Source organism: Pezoporus flaviventris, unplaced genomic scaffold (genome assembly GCF_033815535.1).
Source record: "Pezoporus flaviventris isolate CSIRO_AGI_PZ_B2104156 unplaced genomic scaffold, CSIRO_AGI_Pfla_v1 ptg000002l, whole genome shotgun sequence".
Classification (NCBI taxonomy): domain Eukaryota; kingdom Metazoa; phylum Chordata; class Aves; order Psittaciformes; family Psittacidae; genus Pezoporus; species Pezoporus flaviventris.
This window is the reverse complement of record NW_026892550.1, coordinates 50601851-50621990: the sequence shown is the minus strand read 5'-3', so window position 1 is coordinate 50621990 and position 20140 is coordinate 50601851.

The following is a 20140-nucleotide window of genomic DNA, read 5'->3' as shown; positions in this document are numbered from 1 at the left end:
AATGCATCCTGGCTGGAGCACAGGGCGCTGCTGCACCTCTTGGGAATCATGTTCCAACAGCACGGAGCCCGGGTGTCAGGTGGGAACGGGGCGTTGGGCTCTCGCAGTCTCCTAACGGGGGCCCGCGGCTCTGTCCTGGGCGGGAGTGTCTAGGGAGCGTCTCGCCCCGCGGCCGTAACGCCGCGCGTCCTCGCCGGAGCCGAGCTGTCATCCCCAACAGGGGTGCGAGGGGCTGAACCGCAGCCGAATGTGAGCTGCCGCGCTGCTGGAGGGAGACGAGTTACCGGAGCTCGCACTTGGGCCCGGCCAACCTTCCTGCTCTCGGTGCCCGGGTCGTCGTTGCTGCGAGCGTCGCAGCGCCACCTGCGTCAGGCGCCTTTGCTTGTTGACATGGAGCCCGGGGGGTAAGCTGGGCAAACGCGCTTTGGAACGCCAAGTACACGGTGTCGCTTGGGTTTTCCCTGCCGGCTCTGCTGAAAGCCCCAGAAGGGTCTGGCAGATTAAACAGCACTTTCTGTTTTTCAAGGAGGTCAGCACTGTCCTCAATCCATTTCCCTAGCTATAGCTTCAACCACGTTTGCCTGTGCTAAACTAAGGCTTCTGGCTCTGCAAGCAGTCTTAGCCACAGATGCATATAAACCTACTTTGCAGCATATTTCTTTTTAAAAATATCATTAAAAATTTGGCAGAAAATAACATTTTTGTTATCTGCTCAGCCATTTAACTCTTTGGATTCTTTTATATCGTTTAATCCAACCCATCCACTTTGTTACTTTAGTTGCTACCCTGTATTTTTGCTCCTCCTAATCGAAAAGTAAAGGGCAGTGCAGCAGCATTTTCTGCTGTGAATATACATTCAGAGAATCGCTTTGCAAAATAACTAATGGCTCACCCAAGGTAGAGAAGCTTTGCTTCTGCACCCCATTGCAATGTTAGTGCTGCTGGCCCTATAAAGGGGAACAGTCTGCCCAATGATTATTTAAAATGTATAAAACCAGATTGCAGGGAAGGAAGGAAATGACCCTGGGAAGCCTTGGAAAGACCTATAGACAAAAGCAAGAGAAGTCTGGAATGAACTATAAGGAAAGATAAAGCTTGAAAAAACAATTAAAATGGGGAGAGCTCAGAATGGTTTCTCAAGTGCTGTGGAGGCCTCTTGTGTTTGAATACCTCATTAGGCAGCTGCATGGGAATTGAGCACCTAAATACCCTAAAATCTGGCCCCAGATAACTGAGATTTTAGGCTGTCTGGAAAGGGAAGTGGTCTTCTGTTTCAGGATATGAAAAATACGGGATGAGCGGTTACTTTCCGCCCCATATATTTAAGACTTGTCTCATCAATCATAAGCCTAAGAAATAATAGTGTATATTTAAATTCTGTATGTCCGTGTGGTGGTTTATTCTCAGAAATACAGAATGAGAAGGAATGTAGAGGTTATACCTTATGAATTAAATATCTTGTAAATGGAGGTCATAGCCTGCGAAGTGTTTGGGTCTGAACATGTGTAGAGCTCTATGGGACGATCCCTGTGCTTGTTCAGGTGGGTGCATGTGTGTCCTGTGCTTGATCAAGGCACATCTTAGTTCAGCCTCAAGGAGCTCACAGGCTGGCACAAAAGCATTGATGCTCTTACCTGATGGAGATATTTCGAATTTCTGCTCCTTTGAAAAGACAAACCTGACCCTTTTCATTCAGTTCTAGGTATGAGAAATCTGGAGGTTTAGAAGAAAACTGCTTTTGGTGTACAATGCTGAACTGAACTGGGAAGCGGAGGGGAAGCATTTGAAAGGTACAACTTGGAGTTAATCCTGAAAAATTTCAGCATATTATATGTAGCTAAAAATAGGAATTTAAAAACTGCAGTGCCCTCTCAGCCATGCCACCAATGTTGCTACCATAACACTATAGTAATTTATTGTTGCAGAACATTCCCTCGTAGAACACTGTAAATATTTTAAGGAATTTCTATTACATATTGCAGGGAAACGTCTTTAAAAACATTCAGGTTTGCTAGTTTTAGGGACCTTAGAGGAATCCATATGCAGAAAAGCAGACAAAACCAGTGAGAAATGTACACTATTTCATTAAAATACCAGGTTTTGGCATGTTCTTTTTCATGATTTATTAAGGGAAAAAAACCCACATAGAATCCTTTAAGCATACACATAGTTTTTTTTTATTTCCCTTTTTTCTTCTGAGGTTTGTTCCAGTGGATTGTATTGTCACCAGAAAAAAAGGGGAAAAAAAACCCAACACAGACTTGGGTTTGGGGTGGCGTTTTTTAATTCTTTCCATGTTAATAAGTTATGGACTGTTCTGGACTGTTTATGTGATCAAAATCTAATTGCTCATTGTCCTGAGAAATGTTGACTTTGTTATGACAGAGAGAAGGAACAGATTTAGTCTCTTCATCTCTGGAATCAGTTGTTCTGATAGATGTTCCACTATGGTGGATGCAGGCAGGCAGGCGAGCTGCTTGGTGAGGAGTATAGCCACTGTTGGTGCCAGCCACAAATCACTGGCTCTTGAGTTTCATATGGAAACACACAGGTTATTTGCTACATGGGTGTATGCAACTAGGAGGTATAGTTTCCAGGTTGTTGCAACAACAGAGTTGTACTTTCGATGCAAAACAACTCTCCTCTTTGCACACTGTATGAATCTTTAAAGATTTCAAAGAGTATGATTAAGAAGGGGAGGAAGGCTTGGATGCTTCAGTAAAGTTGTTAAGGACCTTTTGTTGCTCGGTTACAGGTGGCAGTCCTGTACCATCTGTCTCTGCAGTGCAGTGCAAAGTACTTCACAGCAAAGCAGTGCTATGTAAAGCGCACTTCAGCCTGGGAGGCAGTAAATAAAGTTTTTGTTCTCTAACTGGCTTTAGTGGGAGCCAGACTTTTCTTGATTTCTGTACAACTTTGGTTCCTAGATTACTGCAACATTCTCAGCTTCACTTTGACTTTGGACTCTGCTTTTGTCTGCTTTGTGAAGCTGCGTAAGATAAGTGATATAACTCAATCTTCAGAAATAAGTGTTTGCTTCCTTTCAAAGTCCAAACTGAGACCACTGCTGTTACATTAAAGTTAAAAGGAGTTGCGAGGAGGGTAAGCCTGCTACCATGATGATAGGTAATGGAAGCCTTTTGGGAAATAGTGCAGATACCTTCATGCATCAGGAAAATGTGCTCATTCCTTGGTTTCTATCTTGTCAGGAAACAATGCAGGGTGCAGGGAGGGAGAGAAGGAGGGAAGATCCTGGACACAATTCTGGGCCTTGTGGACTTGGCTGTGCAGCTCAGTGAAGTTCTCCATTTCTGCTTACACCAGTATAGCTTCTCCCTCTGGGTACGCCAAGGGATATACGCTGCAGGAGCTAAGGTGTAGCTGTGTCTACCTCTTATGTATGATCAGTATTAAAAATGTGTTCCAAGTATTGCTCTCAGTGACGCCAGTGTTCTCCTAAAATCAACCAGCAAAGAAGATGTAGCTGAAAGCAAAGCATAGCTATTTTTACATTACCTTGTGTCTGTGGTCTCAGTATTGGGACCTGATGCTATCAGTGCCTTCACTCTGAGCCCTTATCTCTCAGCAGTTTCCCAGTTCACCAGCCTGGACCAGGCTGTATGATACTAATTAATTCTAAGAAGGGCTAAATGGGTTCTGGGTATGATATTATTAGTACTGAGGTAACTGGGTGACACACCAGAAGAATTTGAAATTGCTAGCTCATCTATGAGCATAGGGAATTCTGTCTTATTCTTCCTTAAATATACTCATTTTGTGTTCCCTTGATTGCAACTAAACTGCAGAATATTAACCTGCTTAATTGTTGTTTGTAAATCTAGGCTTCCCCCTCCTCTCCCCTTCTGAATCTTCCATAGATTCTGCGAGGAAAAAATAGCATACAAGAAAGTGGCTGTAAAGCAGTTCTTTCCTGCTCTTGCCTCCCTGTGTAGAGATTTTTTTATGGCACTCAGAGGTGCAGTAGGGCTTGAGCAGCCCAGAGAGTGTGTCAAGGCTTATTCCTGTAGGGCATCACTAGAGATCCCTGCTCATAAACCCTGCATGAAGAGCTGCGACCGGAGAGAGAAAGAGGGAGAGGGAAAGAGAAAGGGAAAGAGGTGAAGCAGGGAGGATACAAAGGTGTGATTAACCTCTTCCAGAGAAGGCAGAGAGGGAAAACAGAGAGAGAAAAAATAGTGGAGGTATCGAGACAGTGGAAAATAGCAGCATTCAAGGGCCAGGCTGAAGACAAAGGGGTTGAAAACAGAGACTAAAGGGTAAAAAGGTAATTGCAATCCTGAGGTGACATGTTAAGATGAAAAGCTGGGCCAATCACAACCAACTTGTATGGAAAGTCCACGAGCTGTCTGGGAATTGGCATGCAGAGGCTGTGAGAAAAAGGGAGAGATGGAAGAAAGAGGTTGGCTGTCAGAGCAAGAAAATACGCTGTGCTTTGTGAGGGACTAAGAATCGTTCAGCTGCGTAGGTCTGTTTGGTTGTGGACAAAATGCTTAGAAATCTGCAACAGGCCCTTTCCATCTCTCCCTGTGAAGAGGCAGTGTGAAGAGCTTTGCATAGTGATAATTTTTAACAAGGTAAAAAGGGCACCGATTTCATTAAAAACTGCTGGCTGCTTAGCACAGTCAAATCTCAGGCCACTTACCTGGGTATCTAAATATGGATTTAAGGGCACAACTTTACACATGTCATAGAACACGAAGTGAAGCAGTGGCTCAGTCTACCTTCTTTGCTGGTGTGGATACCTGGAAACCAGAAGGCATGGATTACTGCTATTATAATAGATTGTTACCAAATCAGTTTTTCATTCTTAAAAACAGGAGACTCTGAGCTAGTGGAAAGACAAGCTGGTGGAGCTCTTGCAAGCCTGGCTAGCGTGGAATCTGCATGGATGTTTTTAGTTAGGAATCAGCTTCATCTTAATTTCTAATGAATGATTTGAAACTGTTGCACATTTGTGAGAAGCATTTGTATACTGCTAATATTCTCATCTGTGTTACCTTGCTAGTCTTGTAATTTACTTCTGCTAGTTTTCCGCAGACATGCATAGTCTAAAATGGAACACAAATTCTATACCGCCTGTGGTGTTGTCCCGGGTTCAGCAGTAGCATTCATTTTTCTCCTTCTTGGTAGCTGGTGCAGTGCTGTGTTTTGACTTTCGGTCTGATGTTTTGGTCTGGCCAAGGACTTTGTGAGCCTCATGCTCTGCCAGGGAGGAGGGGAAGCTGGGAGGAAGCAGGGACAGGACACCTGACCCAAACTGACCAAAGAGGTATTCCATACCACAGCACGTCATGCCCAGGAGGTAACCGGGGTTAGGCAGAAGGGCTAGGACTGCAGGGTTGGAGGAGGTATGGGTCGGAGCTTGGTCGGGCTGAGGGGGGGCGAGTTATTGGTCGGCTGGTGGTGAGGTGTTGTATTCTCTTCCCTTGTTATTTCCTTTATCATTATTATCATTGGTGGTAGCAGTAGTGATTTGTGTTACACCTTAGTTACTAAACTGTTCTTATCTCAACCTGTGGGAGTTGCATTCTTTTCGATTCTCCTCTCCATCCCTCCGGGAGTAGGGGGAGGGCAAGAAGGGGGGGAAGTGAGTGAACAAGTTGCCTGACTGGGTTTAAACCACGACAGGTGTTAACTACCAATTTTAATGCAGGATTTTATTGTATTTTGCTGTGACTGAACAGAAACTTAAGAATTAAGGCAGCATTAAGAGATTCTTGAAAACTTCAACAACTCTCCTTGTTCTGACCTCCAACATCATGAATAATTGGAAGTGCGATGACTGGGCCTGATTAGGGCAGTTTGAGGGCTGCTGTTCTTCTCTTCTGCACTTCATCACAACTTGAATAAACTCTCAAAAGAGTGAAAGAGTGGCAGCTGAATTTTCAGGTCCTGATGACCTAAAAATTACTTTAAAGACATAAGGAAACATAAAGGTTTGAAATGTATGACTGTAAACATCCAGAGGCACATTATATTGTCTTTTCTCAGATAGATTCAGGTTCTGATATTCACATTTGTGAATAGCCCATTTCAGTGACATTGCTGTGACAAGATCCCTATGGGTATACTTCCTATTACTTCACTAACATCAGTGCAAGTCAGCATCTTTATGTAGATTTGAACTTCCTTGATGAATTTTGTGAGGTTTGTGTTCTGCAGATGAAACAAGATGTGGCTGTTGTCTTAAGGTCCTCTCCAACCCTAACTATTCTATGATTCTGTGATTCTGTATTGTCACCAAATGGGCATATACTGGAAGCTGGTGGCAAGTACTACCATGGTGGCAAGTACTGTCATGCTTGTTGAGCAGAGAGAAGGCTGCCAAGTGCAGGCAGAGTAGTCCTTGACCAAGCAGCAAAGGAACCTGTGAGTCATCCTGTGTGGCAGGGAGTGGGAAGGAAGGCTGTGAGAGTAGAACATCGCAGAACAGCAGCTAAGGACTCCCAGGGAACAGGTACTCTGGAAAAGCCGTGAATGCCCAAAAACAGTTCAGCAAACACCTTTTTATGAAGTTGAATGGAGCTTCCGAGAGGGAGCACAAGCAACAGGCTTTATTAATGCAGTTTGTTCAACAAGCTAACGTTGTTTAATATGCTAAATGAGGAAGTAAGAAACTGTTACCAAACCATTGCAGAAACATGAGAAATATTGTAGTTGGAAAGCATAAAACTCTGAAACTACAATAGTTATTCCCTGATAGAAAGGGGATAGGGGAACAGTTGAAACACAACAGGTTTAAGACATAGGAGTCGCATAGGTAATTTGGAATCTTTTGTTCAGTGATAGATGGTAATGTATTTCAGAGACCCAGACTTGTGAACAGGGATATTAGAAGATCCTGAATTAACCTTAAGAAACAGTGAGGATGCAGGAGGCCACAGCACAGAGATAGACCAGACTGCAAGTGCTGGAAGGAAAACCAAGATAACAGTCTCTTGAACTGGGGCTGCAACAATCACAAGCTCACGGGAGTGTAGGAGGCAGAGCAAAACTGATGACTCAAGGGGAAATCTGCCCAGTGTACCCAGAGCTCCCTCTAAATGCTGCCCTGGCACACTGCACTATCTACATATGATGGCTTTCATCAGGCTGTGTGAAATGGTTTAGTAGCCTTAGTTGACTCCCACCACAGAAATGCCAAGCTTCTTAAGTTGCTTAACAGGCTTGGCGAAGAGGATAATGATTAACCTTTTATTAAAGTCATCCCCTCCAGGTCAGGATGAGGGATATTGGTAGTGAGAAAGCCTGCACGCCTTTTCCTTTCCCAGTGCCTTTTATGCAGATAGGGGACTTCAGCCTTCGGGGATACAGTTACTGGTATTAAATTTACTTAAAAGTATGAAGTGGCTTCATTTCTGTTCTGAATACCACTGTGGGCTATTGTAAACTTCCCCTGTGCAGTTTGAATCTCCTTAAAAGCAGACATGCACTGATTTCTAAGAATAACTCTACAGAGAGCATGCAGTGTACATGTCAACTTAATTAAATGAATTTGTTTAAAATAAGATCGATGGTGTGTGAAATTATGTAATTATTCCATAAATACACTTTGTTAATTAATTAATATTTTAATTAAAGGGTAGTTGGAAACCCTTCACATTACTACCTTTTCTGAAGGACGTGAATGTGTCTTTACCTCATACTCACTGATCAGACAAAAAAAAAAGTTAAAATAGGTATTATACTAGGAGCCCAGGAGATTAAATAAATTAATAAATAAATAAAAAAAGCACAGATTACAGCTATGTCCCAGTTTGCCACAGGAGGGAATTTGGCTGCCCTTTAAAATCTTCCTTCTCAGTCAGCCTTTGGTTTTTCTAATATCCTTCACATCTCTTATTCTGGGAGCATGATTGTCTCTCTGGGAGCTTTGCCTTGAAATGTCTCTCTGGAAAACAAACTTGGAACTAAGTGCTGTGGACTAGTTGTTGGTTCAGAGAGGTGGTATTAGCAGTTTGTCAGAGCCAGACATAAATCCCTTTTCCCCCCTCATACTACTTTTCCTCTGGTATCTTTCAGTTTACCTGTTTATTTTGAAGATTAGCCGTATTAACAAACCTAGGCTCCCTATTACTCACTGCCAGAATGGCACTCCAATCCCCAGCCCACTTTTTGTAACTGCTGGTGTGGAATAAATGAAATGACTGGAAACCGAAAAAAGAGAGAAATGACTGTGGCCCTTATCTTGCCCCCTGGAAATTCATATATAATTCACACTGAAGCCAATAGGATAGGAAGGCAAATTTGAGGCCTGTCTGTGAAAAATTATCAAGAGTTCCCAAATTAAGGCCCTGTGCAAACTTGCATAGTTAAATGTGAATGCCCCCTGTGAAGGCAATGGACAGGGTGCTGCTTACAGGTCTAGAGTAAATTCATGCTTCTGTTTGCAGCTTTGAGGTATAGATAAATACAAACCAGGAAATTCTGGACAGTTAATAGTTACTCTGCATGGTTTGATCTGCTGTTTCTACGGGAAAATTACTCTGATGACTTTCTGCAGCTCCTCTGCAACTACTCTTCAACTGCTTGCTACTCCTGAATGCATTAAGAGCTGGTAAGTGTGGTTTGACTGTAACTTATCTAAAATGTCAGTGCTTTTGGATTTCTAACCTGTCCTGCAGTACCGTACCCAGTGTAGGCCTAGAAGGTCCTAAGAGAAATCATAGTTCATTGCAGTGACAGCATTTTAGTGTGTGACATAAGAGGATTATATGATACTAGCACAGAAAGAACAAGGAGCACTGTAACTAGCATGGGGACAAGTAAAAGCTTAGTCAGTCAAGAGTGGATTACAGCACATCTAAGACAGGCAAAGGACCCAGTGTACATATATTTGCACAGAAAAAGTTACACAGATACAGTGATTTACAGAAAACAGTTTGCCAAGGAATATTTTAAAAACAAAATAAAATTTGAGAGTTAGAATATTAATTCCTAATTGCAAAGGAATTGAGCTCACTGTGTTGTATCCTCAGCTACTCTGATTTATCTTTGAATTCAACAGTGAATCACAAGCCTTGCCTGACTTATTCATGTGTGAGATGTCAGGTGCATGAGAGCTTACATCATATGCCATGCCAGTGCATAAAATTTTTAAACCTGCCCTTGACAACTGAACAATTCAGCAACCTGGATGCAAGCTGCAAGGATCCAAAAGTAGGATGAAAATTACAACTGTTTATACAGCTTTGCACAATGCCATGGCAATGCTTTTTGCAAGAAGAAATATTTACTGAAGGTAAACACAGTTTAGAACAAGATTTAATGTCTGTGTCTTCTCTGTGGGGATCCACACACAGAGCACTGGGTTTAATGCTGCTTGAAAAGCCTGAGCTTTTACCTTGGCGAGTCCTCTGTTTTTCAAATGTACAGGAACAACTGGGGGATAAGAAAAAGTGTCCATGATGTAAAGAAAAGCTTACATAGGCAAAAGGGAAATTATTATAAGTGCTGCTTCTGGGGTATTTTGCTGTGCTACAGTTTGTTTGACAAGGATGATACCAATTAGTGCCAACCGTAGCATAGTTTATGATACTGACATCTGTCCAGCAGAAATTGGCCTGAAAACATCAAACTTATTTGGCAGATGTCGCTGAATAACCATTAGGTGGTGATAACTTTTGGTTGCCCAGTGGGGAGAGGTTCTAGCGTAGACACCAGGCTGAGGATCTGCAATCCATCTTTCACTTCCCTGCAAAGTGTAAGAGCAGAAGGAATGGTCTTTTCAGCAAGGATGGAGAAAGTCTGAAATATTTGTGGGGATCTGTGTCCTGACTGGATTTACACATCCAAATTTATCTTGGAGCTAACTCCACTGGCATCTCTGAAGTCATGCCTGTTTATCTCCAGGCTGAATTTGCACCAGCAGAGAACTGATCACTCTGTCAGGGACATTTTATTGCATTCAGGAACTATCTAAATGTTGAGGTGATTTTAGTTGATACCTGTTTCGCATCTCTTTATATCACCTACAAACATTCAGGCTTGCAAAAACTGAAATTAAAAACCTCCATCTATAGGAAGTCACCTAATAAAGGGCTTGATTTTTCTTCTCCCAGGAGTGCCATAAAGAGAGAGGTCAGGGAAGACTGTAGCCGCACAACAGCTCTGATTGTTGACCTTCTGATTTAGGTGGTGAATAAAAATGAAGTTAGGTCACACTGGACATTCATGTGGTTTGAATTTAGAGATCTGGGTATGTCCTCAGTTATACTGGGAACGGTATATCTCTATATATTCTTTTTGTTTCTTTGTTCAACTCTCGAGTCATCTCCCTAAGAAAGAACACCTCCCATTATTTCAGGCAAGGCCTTAAATTTGGAAGGGACAAGTCTAAGCAATACTTACATCAGGCCCAAACTAAGAGATGAGTCTGAGTAAGTTTAAGCTGCTGTGTTGTGTACTTCTAGATTCCTCAGCCCTTCTTGACAATGATAAAGGGATTGGGATTCCTTTCTGTGTAAATCCAGGAGGACAGCCAAAGCCTGCATGGAAAATCTTGTCCCTTCTCATACCCTATGTAGAATTTACACCTTCTTACGCATCAGCCCTGAAATTAATCCTCTTGGTCTAACTGATTCTGAAGGAGTCTAACATGGAATAATTTACATGATGAGGGGCTGAAAGAGATGTATAGCAGGAATGACAGCAATCAGAAGGATGTAAGAAGGCAGAAATTAAAGTAAGTGGTAGCTTACTTATACGAGCTAGCTTGCTATATGTGGAATACTTCAGATCCACTTAGGTTTGTATGTGAATTTGGTCCTTACTGTCTGAGGGAGAGGGCAAGACCGATCATTATTTCCTGTTCCTAGGTGACAGAGATGTGACAATATCAACATTTTTTAAAAATTCTGATATATGTGACTTTAGTATGAATATGAAATGGGTATGATTCTTGTTTTATTTCAAGCTGCATGCTAGGAAAACAAAGCACTCGTAGATATGAATAGAAATCATTGCAGCCTGTTAAATTAGGAAATGTGCTTTGAAATCTTAATATAATTTCTAGAGGAAGGAGCCTCTTGACTTCTTGACTTGAATGATAAAGGTCTGAAAATGGTCAGAGAGTCATAGAGCTAAGTGGGGATCCCAATTACAGATTAGCAGTAATGCAAATGTTGCTGCAGAGGGACCACTCAGCGTCTGCAGCTGAGGAGCTCTGGCTACAGCACAGGCATTAAAAACCTTCCCTTTCATTATTGTTTTTAATTATCTGTACAATGACAGAGCTGGAATACCTGCTGCACACTGAGGCCCTTTGTGCGAGCCCAGCAGCAGAGGCAGTGCAGGCCAAAGCCCGTATGTTTTGCCTTCTGGAGGTTTTTCAGCTGAATTTTGCTTTCGTGCAGATGTCTGTCTTTACTATTTACTCCTTATCTTCACTGGCTGTTTCCCCTTCTTCACTGAACATAAGCATCAGATGCAGCTTTTTTTGACAACACCAGGGTTCGGCTATCCAGCTGCAAATCTGAAGTTCTCATGTGGAAGCATAGGACTCTTGCTTTCCCACAAGGAAGTGAGGGTGCACTGTGCAGGGCTTCCCTCAGAGCACAGACCTCTTGTAGCAGAGAGGTGAGTGTCCAGCCTCCTCCCTCTTTCATAAGGGAGCTTGCAGGCTTGGATGGAAGAGCAGGAAGCTGACAAGCTCTTCATTAAACTTGGGAATGGGGCATTAGTCTATACTCTGGTTTTCTCATATAACATGTGAGATTGATGTTCAGTATGCCCTCGTTCTTGTACCTCCTCCCTGTGTTTTTCCCACATACTTAGCAGCCACAGTATGCTTTCATGGGGAGGATAAAGCAATCAGGAAAACTAGGAGAAGAGGCAAGAGCTGGCTAAGGGAGGTTCACTTTCTCACAGTCACTGAAACTAATCCCCTCTGAGAAAATCTTGCCAAGGTTATATTGTAGGTTGTGCTTCCAGATGGAGGCTGCATATTTTGAGACTTAAAATACAACTGGTGTACCTTTGACTTGGACCTACTTGATTGTTTGTTGGAGATGCTGTGCCTGTAGCACTGGGAGACACAGTGGGTGGTCTGCGTGTCCCGGAGCAGGAGGGTCCAGGCCAGGACATGTGAACGGGTGAGCACAGGCGGTACGAATACCCGCTGAACACAGGTGAGGAGTGATAACTGGAACCAGTCAGAAAGAGGAAAGTGCAAGGAACCCGGCCTGGGTTTTTAGTCCCCTGGCAGTGCTGATCCTCTCAGAGGATAGGAAAGCGGGAGAAAAAAGCAGCTGAGCCACTCTCTGCAATGAGCACCTTCTTGCCCATTGCAGAGCTTTTGCCTCCAACTCAGTCTTGTTGTGAGGAGTCTGAGAAATGATTAATAGCAAAGGATACAGACAACAATGCTGCCAAGGTTATAAGGGCTTGTGATAATGCAGATATTCCTTGTTCACCTTACCTGTTTTCCCGACAGCTCTCTGCCATGGCAGCAAATTTCTACTTATTGTAGGCGCAAGAAGGATAACTTGTATATATGAGGGCAGAAGGTACCCTTTTGTCAACAGAAGCAAGCAGATGAAAGCAAGAGTATCCTGAAAAAAGCTGTGTGGATGGGATAGGGAGGAAGTAGCAAAGTTGGCTAAAGATGGTTCAGAAGAACTGACTGTACATCAGCGCCGACCAGGACCAACCCTATGAAAAGTGTGTCCGTTAATTAAGGGAGCAAGAGGAAAGGAGTGATGAGTAAAGTCATAATGACACTAAACTTCTTTTAAAATAAGGACACTAGGAAGATAGACACTTGGGAAGTTAACTCTTGGAAAGCAGAGAGGGGATAGCAGGAATAAATGCAGATTGGCTGGCCTACATCATGCATATCCACATGAAGGCAATAAAGTGACCAACTTAGTGAAGCACTAATCACTGTTTCTCAGAAGTCACTGAAAGCTGCAGCAGCTCCAGAGAGCAGGGAGGGGTGAGAAGGTGGAATTCCACCCTGAGCCTGGCGGGGCTGAGCAATTAAAGCCCAGTCAATCCAGCAGCAGTCTTCTGGGAAATAACGCAGCAAGCGAACGCAGGAAAGAAAAATCTTTAAGGAAAGAGGAAATGATGAATGGTGGGGGGCAGCCTTGTGCAGGTCTCCTCAGGGTGATAGGAGCAGTGCAAAGTGAATTCCTGAAAGTTAAGATCTGAACCCTGGGCTGTGATTTGGGGCTCTGTGTTGTGCTCTGGGCAATTACGAAGTGCAGTGTACAGGGAAGCTTTGCGTGGCTGTATCTGCAAGGCATTCCTAGTGTTTGTGGTGAGAAAGGAATCCGGGGGGGGGGCAAATTATGCTTTGAGTGTTAATAATATGTTTAAAGATTAATAGTAATAAATGTTATAGTAATATATGCTGTATAAAACCATACCAATAGCACTGTGCCATTTAGGATCTAAATGAATACAGAAAAAAGGGAACAGAGAATTCAGGAGACAAAGTAAGTGGTAAAGGTTTGAAATGTCTTTTAATTTCCTACTGTAGCTAGCCCATATTTCAAATGCTTTCCTGATGTTATTTTATATCAAAACATCTGCTTTACACAGCAAGGGCTAGGTTTTCAATTAGTCTTCCTCGAAGTAACCCAAGGATCTGCCCTGAACCTTAGAAACATTCTCAGTTTAAACACTGCCAAAATCTGGGATGTCTGCAGAGTGTTTAGGCTTTGTCAGGGCTTTGCCAGAATCCTTTTATTGAAATAGTGAGCTCAGGTTATCTATGACTGAGGATACATTCATAGTTAGATCTAGACCATGGTAAGAATTGGATATGGCTGGAAATAGGTGTCCTCTTTGGTCAGGTTTGATTTGAAGCTGGATAAGGTTTTGGGTCAGGATTTGGAGGGTTTTTTTTTGTGCTATTGCATGGCTGCTGCTTTCAGGAGGAGGGAACAAGTGGGAACAAAGACCTTGGAGGAGGCAGGGTGCTATTACCTGGGTGGCAGCAGCAAGGAGCCCTGTAAGCATAAGGTGATGGTCTAGTCATGAGTCTGGTTACTATTGTGTGTAAGTGCTTTCAGGGTTCGTTGTGCTGATGAGTCAGACCAGCCAGATGACAATTTTGGTTGGCAGGGAAAAGGGGAGGGAAGCTCAGATTTTTTTAGGGTTGGTTTAGATTTTTTTTTTATTATTTTTATTTTTATTTTTGTCCAGTATTGTGTCTCTGGCAGCAATTCAAATACAACAAAACCTGAGTGATACTGCAAATATAACAAAGGAAGAAGTACTGAGAATTACACTGGGATAACTGGAAAACAGAGTAGGGAAAAGTAACAAACAATTACAGTCTGATTGGAAAAAGAGTGGAAAATAGTTGATGTGAGGACAGAATGTTTGAGAAAAGAGGAAAGGCACAGAGAGCTTGGAGATTTCTAGCAGGTGTTGAGGCTGATGCACACATCCTTTGCACAACAGCAAGTGGCTAAGCAGGGAGAATACAAAGAAGCATGACTGACATAAGCACAGTCACCATGCCAATGAGCACAAGTGCCTGTATATATTAATAGGCCAGAGGGAAGCTGTGAATGCTACAGGAATGCTAGCTACTGAAGGTGAGCTCTATCATCAGCAATATGTGAATGAAGGGTGAGAATTTGACATCTGATTGTTTTGCTTGCTCTCTCTGAGGGAAGAATGGCTTCTCAGGCATCTTGGAAATGTGCTTCCCAAAGACAGCACAGGTACTCTGAGGCTGAAGCAGGGGACGGTGGTGGTAGGACTAGGTGATGTGCAGATAACATCGCAAAAATACCCAGCGCTCCTGAGCCTCTGTAGCAGCTGGAGGATGGATGTTAGAGTGTATCTTCAGATTGGCCTTCATTGGCTGGGGTTAGAGAGCAGCCTGCAGCCAGAAGCCTCCCAGAGCTCCAGCTGCTGTCTAGGGCACCAGAGCAGGGAGCCACCCCTTGCATCTGCTAAACGAACCTGGGCTGCTGTGGCTCCTGGAGGGGCTGAGCCCAGCCAGACCTGCTCAGCTTACATGACACAGCTCAGACTTCAGGTTTTAAACTCCATGCTTTGTGCTTTCCCTTATTTCTAAAGTGTAGGGACAGATGGGAATGCACTTCCTTTTTCCTGTCCTTCATCTGAACACCTGGGTACCTGTTTCTCTTGCAGTGTAGGTGATCTCTTGCTGTGGGTTATCCTGGCCCTGTGACACTTGTGGTGTGTTAATTACTGAGCACGGTAAACATGCAAATGGCCTGGGATATTTTAGCGCTGGGGACAGATGCTGATTGGCACATTGGTTTTCATAGTGTGAGGGTGAATGGATATGCAGATAAACAGTTGAGCTTTCCTAAACATTTCAGAAGCTATTGTTTGTCTCTGTACATGTACCCACACATAGACTTCTGCTGCACTCCACATGCAGGGAGACTGCTCACTGAATGTATGTAGTTTCCGCTTTAACCACAGCTCTTCAGTTATTGCTGTAGCTTTGAATCCTTCCCTCTGGTGCTAAAGCCACCTTCTGCAGAATTTGCTGTCACTCAGTAAGCGGATCCCCAGTTTTGTCCTCCATGCCTGTGCCATTTCTTTGCTTTGCAGAATATTGTCAGAACTGTTTGTCTCTTGAAATTGTACTTGAAGTGCCTCACCTCATCTTTTTATTTGGTCCTTCTACCTGCCTATGGCTGCTCCTGGTTGAGAAATATCTGCCTCTTGACTTCCCCCCTCCCCAGTCAGGCTTCCAGCCCTTCTGTTCCCTTGCAAAGCGCTCTCCACTGTGTTTGCACATGCATTATATAGTACCCGGTGGCTGGAACAAATCTGACAGATGCAAATGTGAAAACTAGGTAGTTTCTGAGATATACAGGGGCAAACCCAGTAACTTCGTCCTCTTCTAATATTTGTGTTTCTGGGGAAATATTTGTTTTAATATTTGTTTTGGGGGGAATTCCTGGCTTTGGTTACAAACACCTGAAGAAGTAAGTCCTTGTCTGAATTGTCATTCCTATTTTAGCAGGTTTCTGCAGATCTTTGTGATTCCTGTCTTAATTCTCTTTTCCTCTTAGGTAACAAAAACTTGCAGGAATTTTGTTTCTAAAGTGCACTGCCAAAAAAAATGGTGGGATATATGCTAGCATAACAGCAAGTAGTGAAGAGGGAATTTAGTAGGCTGGAGGAGTTTTCTAAAGCCCTACTCAACATTTCATTTTATGATTCTTAATGACAAATGGTGATTGTGAATATTCATGAATTTTTCCCTGGGTTAATGTCATAACCTTTGCAGTAAAAAGGCTGTTTTCACCGGTAATAACTACCTTTCAGTTTATTTATGCTTGTGTTTTTTTTTACAGAGATAGACCTCAAATTAACATTCAAAGTGCAAGAAAGTGATTTTGCTTGTTTGTTTGATGGGGGGGAGGGGAAAATATATTTTAAAAGTCTTACCATGTTGTGTCTCTATTGAGACAATGCAGCTCTTTACTTTCAAGCTCTTGGGGTTTTATCTTTCAGTAGTTTTTGAGTGTTGGAAGAGGTGTTTCAGTTCAACTTTAGTGAAGAGACAAGTCTGCATGTAATATGAGGAATTTGTCTTTTTGAGCAAGAAGTATTATCCTGTCTTTGTTTTTCCCACTAATTCTGAGTATTAATCTAGTATTTTATCAGTAATTATCTGTTATTCTTTCCCATGGTCAGTATTACCTCTTCTCCTTTCTTTCTCCTGACTCTGATTATATTTGGTGCCTCGCAGTCATTATATCTGACTTTGCCACACTGAAATGGATGTGCCCTTTATCTGTCCATAAGCCTAATTTATTCAAATCATTTTAAATTTGCTTGCTCTGTGCACCATTTTACACATATATGCTATCAGCAAAAAATTCCACTTTAAAAATTATATCCCCTGCAGGCCATTTATGTAAAAGTTGAACAAAAGTGGGTATAGTGCTGAAATTTGGGAGTATTGCCTTGTTCCTGTCCCTCTAGTCACCCTGAACCGTGCCGTTTTGCTGACACCTTGCTTCGTGTCCCATGGATAATTTTGAAGCCATTTGCTATTGCACTTTTTCTATACAGTGCTTTACTGATTCCACAGATCAATCTCTTTGTGGGGTGCGACACCAGATGAATCTCTTCCATCTGGATAAATTATGCCCATCATTTCACTTTTGCCTTTCTGTTGAGAAAAGTATTGAAAGGACTTAAAGCATGTTTGACAGACATGACATGAATCCAGCTGCCTTTCCTTCCGCGGGCTGGCTGTTTCTACATGTTGCATAACCCTGTCCCATATTTATGTTTCCAATATCCGTTCTGTGGCTGCGGTTGGGATTACTGGTGAGTGGATTCCTAAATCCTCCCTTGATTTAAAAAACAAACAAACAAACAAAAAGTGGTTTTGAATACTATTATTTTTAAAAAGTAAAGCTGGAGAAGCTGCTTTCTAGGCATCTCCAGATACACCTTGCTCAGGAAGCTATCAAGCAGTATTACTAAAGGTTTGCCAATTTCCCTTGCTATTTCCTTCCAACTTTAGAGATGCAGTTAATCTCAGTCTTGGGTCCTGTCAACTTTTAATAGTTCTAATTAATTAACTACCTGTCCAGATTGGATCATAAAAGCCTTTTAACATTTCATTTTTTCCCCCTCAAGAAAATGGATCCTTGTTTCCGGGATGTGACCTTCAGCTTCTTCTGTAAATACTCAGGAAAAGGATATTAATTCAGGCTCAGCGCAGCATCAGTCTCATCTGTCACTGACTTCTCACTCATTCCCTTTTGCGGCCCCACTGATTCCTTTCCCGGTCCTCTGCTTTTCACATATCAGATGAGAGATCTCCATTGAATTTCTTCACATCCTTGCCATTTTTTAAAAAGCATTTGCTGCTCCAGCGTTTCCTGCCAGTGTTTATAATTGCTCCATTTTGAATGCAATGTCATCGGCAGACCTGCTAAGTAATACAATAATAATGCAATAGAGGAAACTGAAACCATGGTAGGAGCCCGAGTAGTGAACTTGTCTGGATCTGAATGTATTGAAGTGGAAGTCGTTCTAGTTTTACAGTGTGTGGTGTGAGACCAGAATCTGGCCTTGGATGTGAAATAGCTCATAAATTACCTGAGGCTTTTTAGCAGGGCGTAGCAGCAATGCTGCCTGGTGTTAAGACCCCTAAACAATGTTTTGTAGGGCATTCACAAGGAAACCTGAAACTTGCCAGAACACCTTTTGGAATAAAGCTCAGGAAATATTTCTTCAGGAAAAAAAATAAAAATCTGACCTGGTTCTGAAATAAATCCCTTTTCCTTCCTAGAAGGTTATTACTGCTGCATTTCTATGCTAGATATTTTGTGGCACCTCTAAGTTTTTGTGTTTGATTACATGGCTGTGTTTAATTTACTGTGTCATGCTCCATCCAACTGTCATTACGAGCTTGAGTCCCCATCTGATAAACTTCTGCCTTCTACGCATGAAGATGTTACACTTCAGAGACCTGCTGTAAGGCTCTCCCTATATAGGGAGAGCATGGAGGAAGTTGCTTTGGCGTGCAAACGAGGTGCCTCCTGACAGCTCTGTGATTCGGAAAGCACCTTCAAGAGGTAACTAAAACACAAACAGGCCCCCAAGCCTGCAGGCATTGCTCGCCTGTTTTTGCAGATTAGTAAGCCAATCATGAGAGGGCAGAGGCGTTACAAAGCTACCACACTTTAACTGTGAGGTCTCTGTAAGCTTGCTTGAAAGACGGTCCATACACAGGTTTGCCAGCTGGCTGCAGAGCACACACCGCCTGCACCACACTGAAGCAGAGCTGTGTGGGTGAGAGTTTTCAAGGGCCCAGCTATTGTTCCAGCACAGACCCATAGACAGGCAGCTCATATCTCTGTTCTCCTGTTTGGAGGCTGTATCAGGCTTTTAGCTGGAGTAGAGAATGTTGCTGCAGAAGCTGTTTTAGCTTAGGAGTCACTGCTCCTTCTACCTTTTCTATTTTTTTTCCCTCGTACCTTAATGTCCTAAATCACATTCTCTGTGTTGCTTAATACCGCATCTGGCATTCTTCCCTTCCTTGCTGGTTTAGGTACACATTAAATTAGAAAGCAGTCCTGTACCAGATCAAGTTTTGCTTTCTCCGCTTAACGTAATCCACTCTGAGGTCTAGATAATTAAACTCTCCCACTATTGGTGCCATGGTCTTTTATATGTTTTTCTCTGTATATGCTGTCCTTCATACCTCCTTCCTGGTCAGGTTGTGCACAACACGTTCCTTTTAGTACATTTCCAGTGTAAAATCTGTATCACTCAGGTACAGCCTAGTTACTCCAGGGGCGGTTGGATTCAGTGAAGATCAAGACAGTATGCAGAAAGTGGCCCATGGAAATTGTCCTCTTCTCCTCCTCCTCTTCCACTTCCTGACTTCACTTCTGATCCTAAAAGACCCTGCAAGCTAGGATGTTTTAAAAGCAGAGGCCTAAGTTTGAGTTCAACCTTGGGCTCAGACTGAAGGGCAGCTCTTCTGGTTTTTTTTAAGTATTGGATTGTCAGGTGAAAGGCTCTGAACCAAATCAGTACTCCCTCATTTGGCACTGATTGTGCAACATCACCAGCAAAGCAGAATGGGATAGATGGACAGAGAGTGGTCTGTGCTATTTAAACAGCTGTCACTTTTAAATAGCATCCATAAAGAAAATTTTGAACACTGTGGAGTCAGGCTGTCCTGTCATATGTTTCAAGTCCTGGTAAACGGTCGTCTCACAGTATGTCCTAAAGACATTTAGAACAATTTGTGAGGGTGGGTGTGCTCTATTAGAAGGCTCAGGAAGTGAAGAAGGAAGGAAGGGGAAACCAGAAATATATTGCTGACACGTGCAGAAAGCATGCTCTGCTCTAGCCAAGGCTTTTTCAACTTAAATTCAAGATCGTTCCAGTTTAATTTCAAAATAGAAATAAGGTGTTGTACTACTGCACCCAGTTGTTTTTCCAGCTAAGCTTTTTCAGTCAGCAAAAGCATAAATAATGTAAAATGTGATGTCACTTGAGGGAAGAATAATTGCTGATGCTCTTTGTCATGGTCTTTAGTGGAAGTACCACTAAGCAGCATTAGAGATTTAAATACATTGGTATATCTCTGGATGTGACTTGCTTTTAACTTATTCTAAAAAAGAAATACAGAAATTTTCAT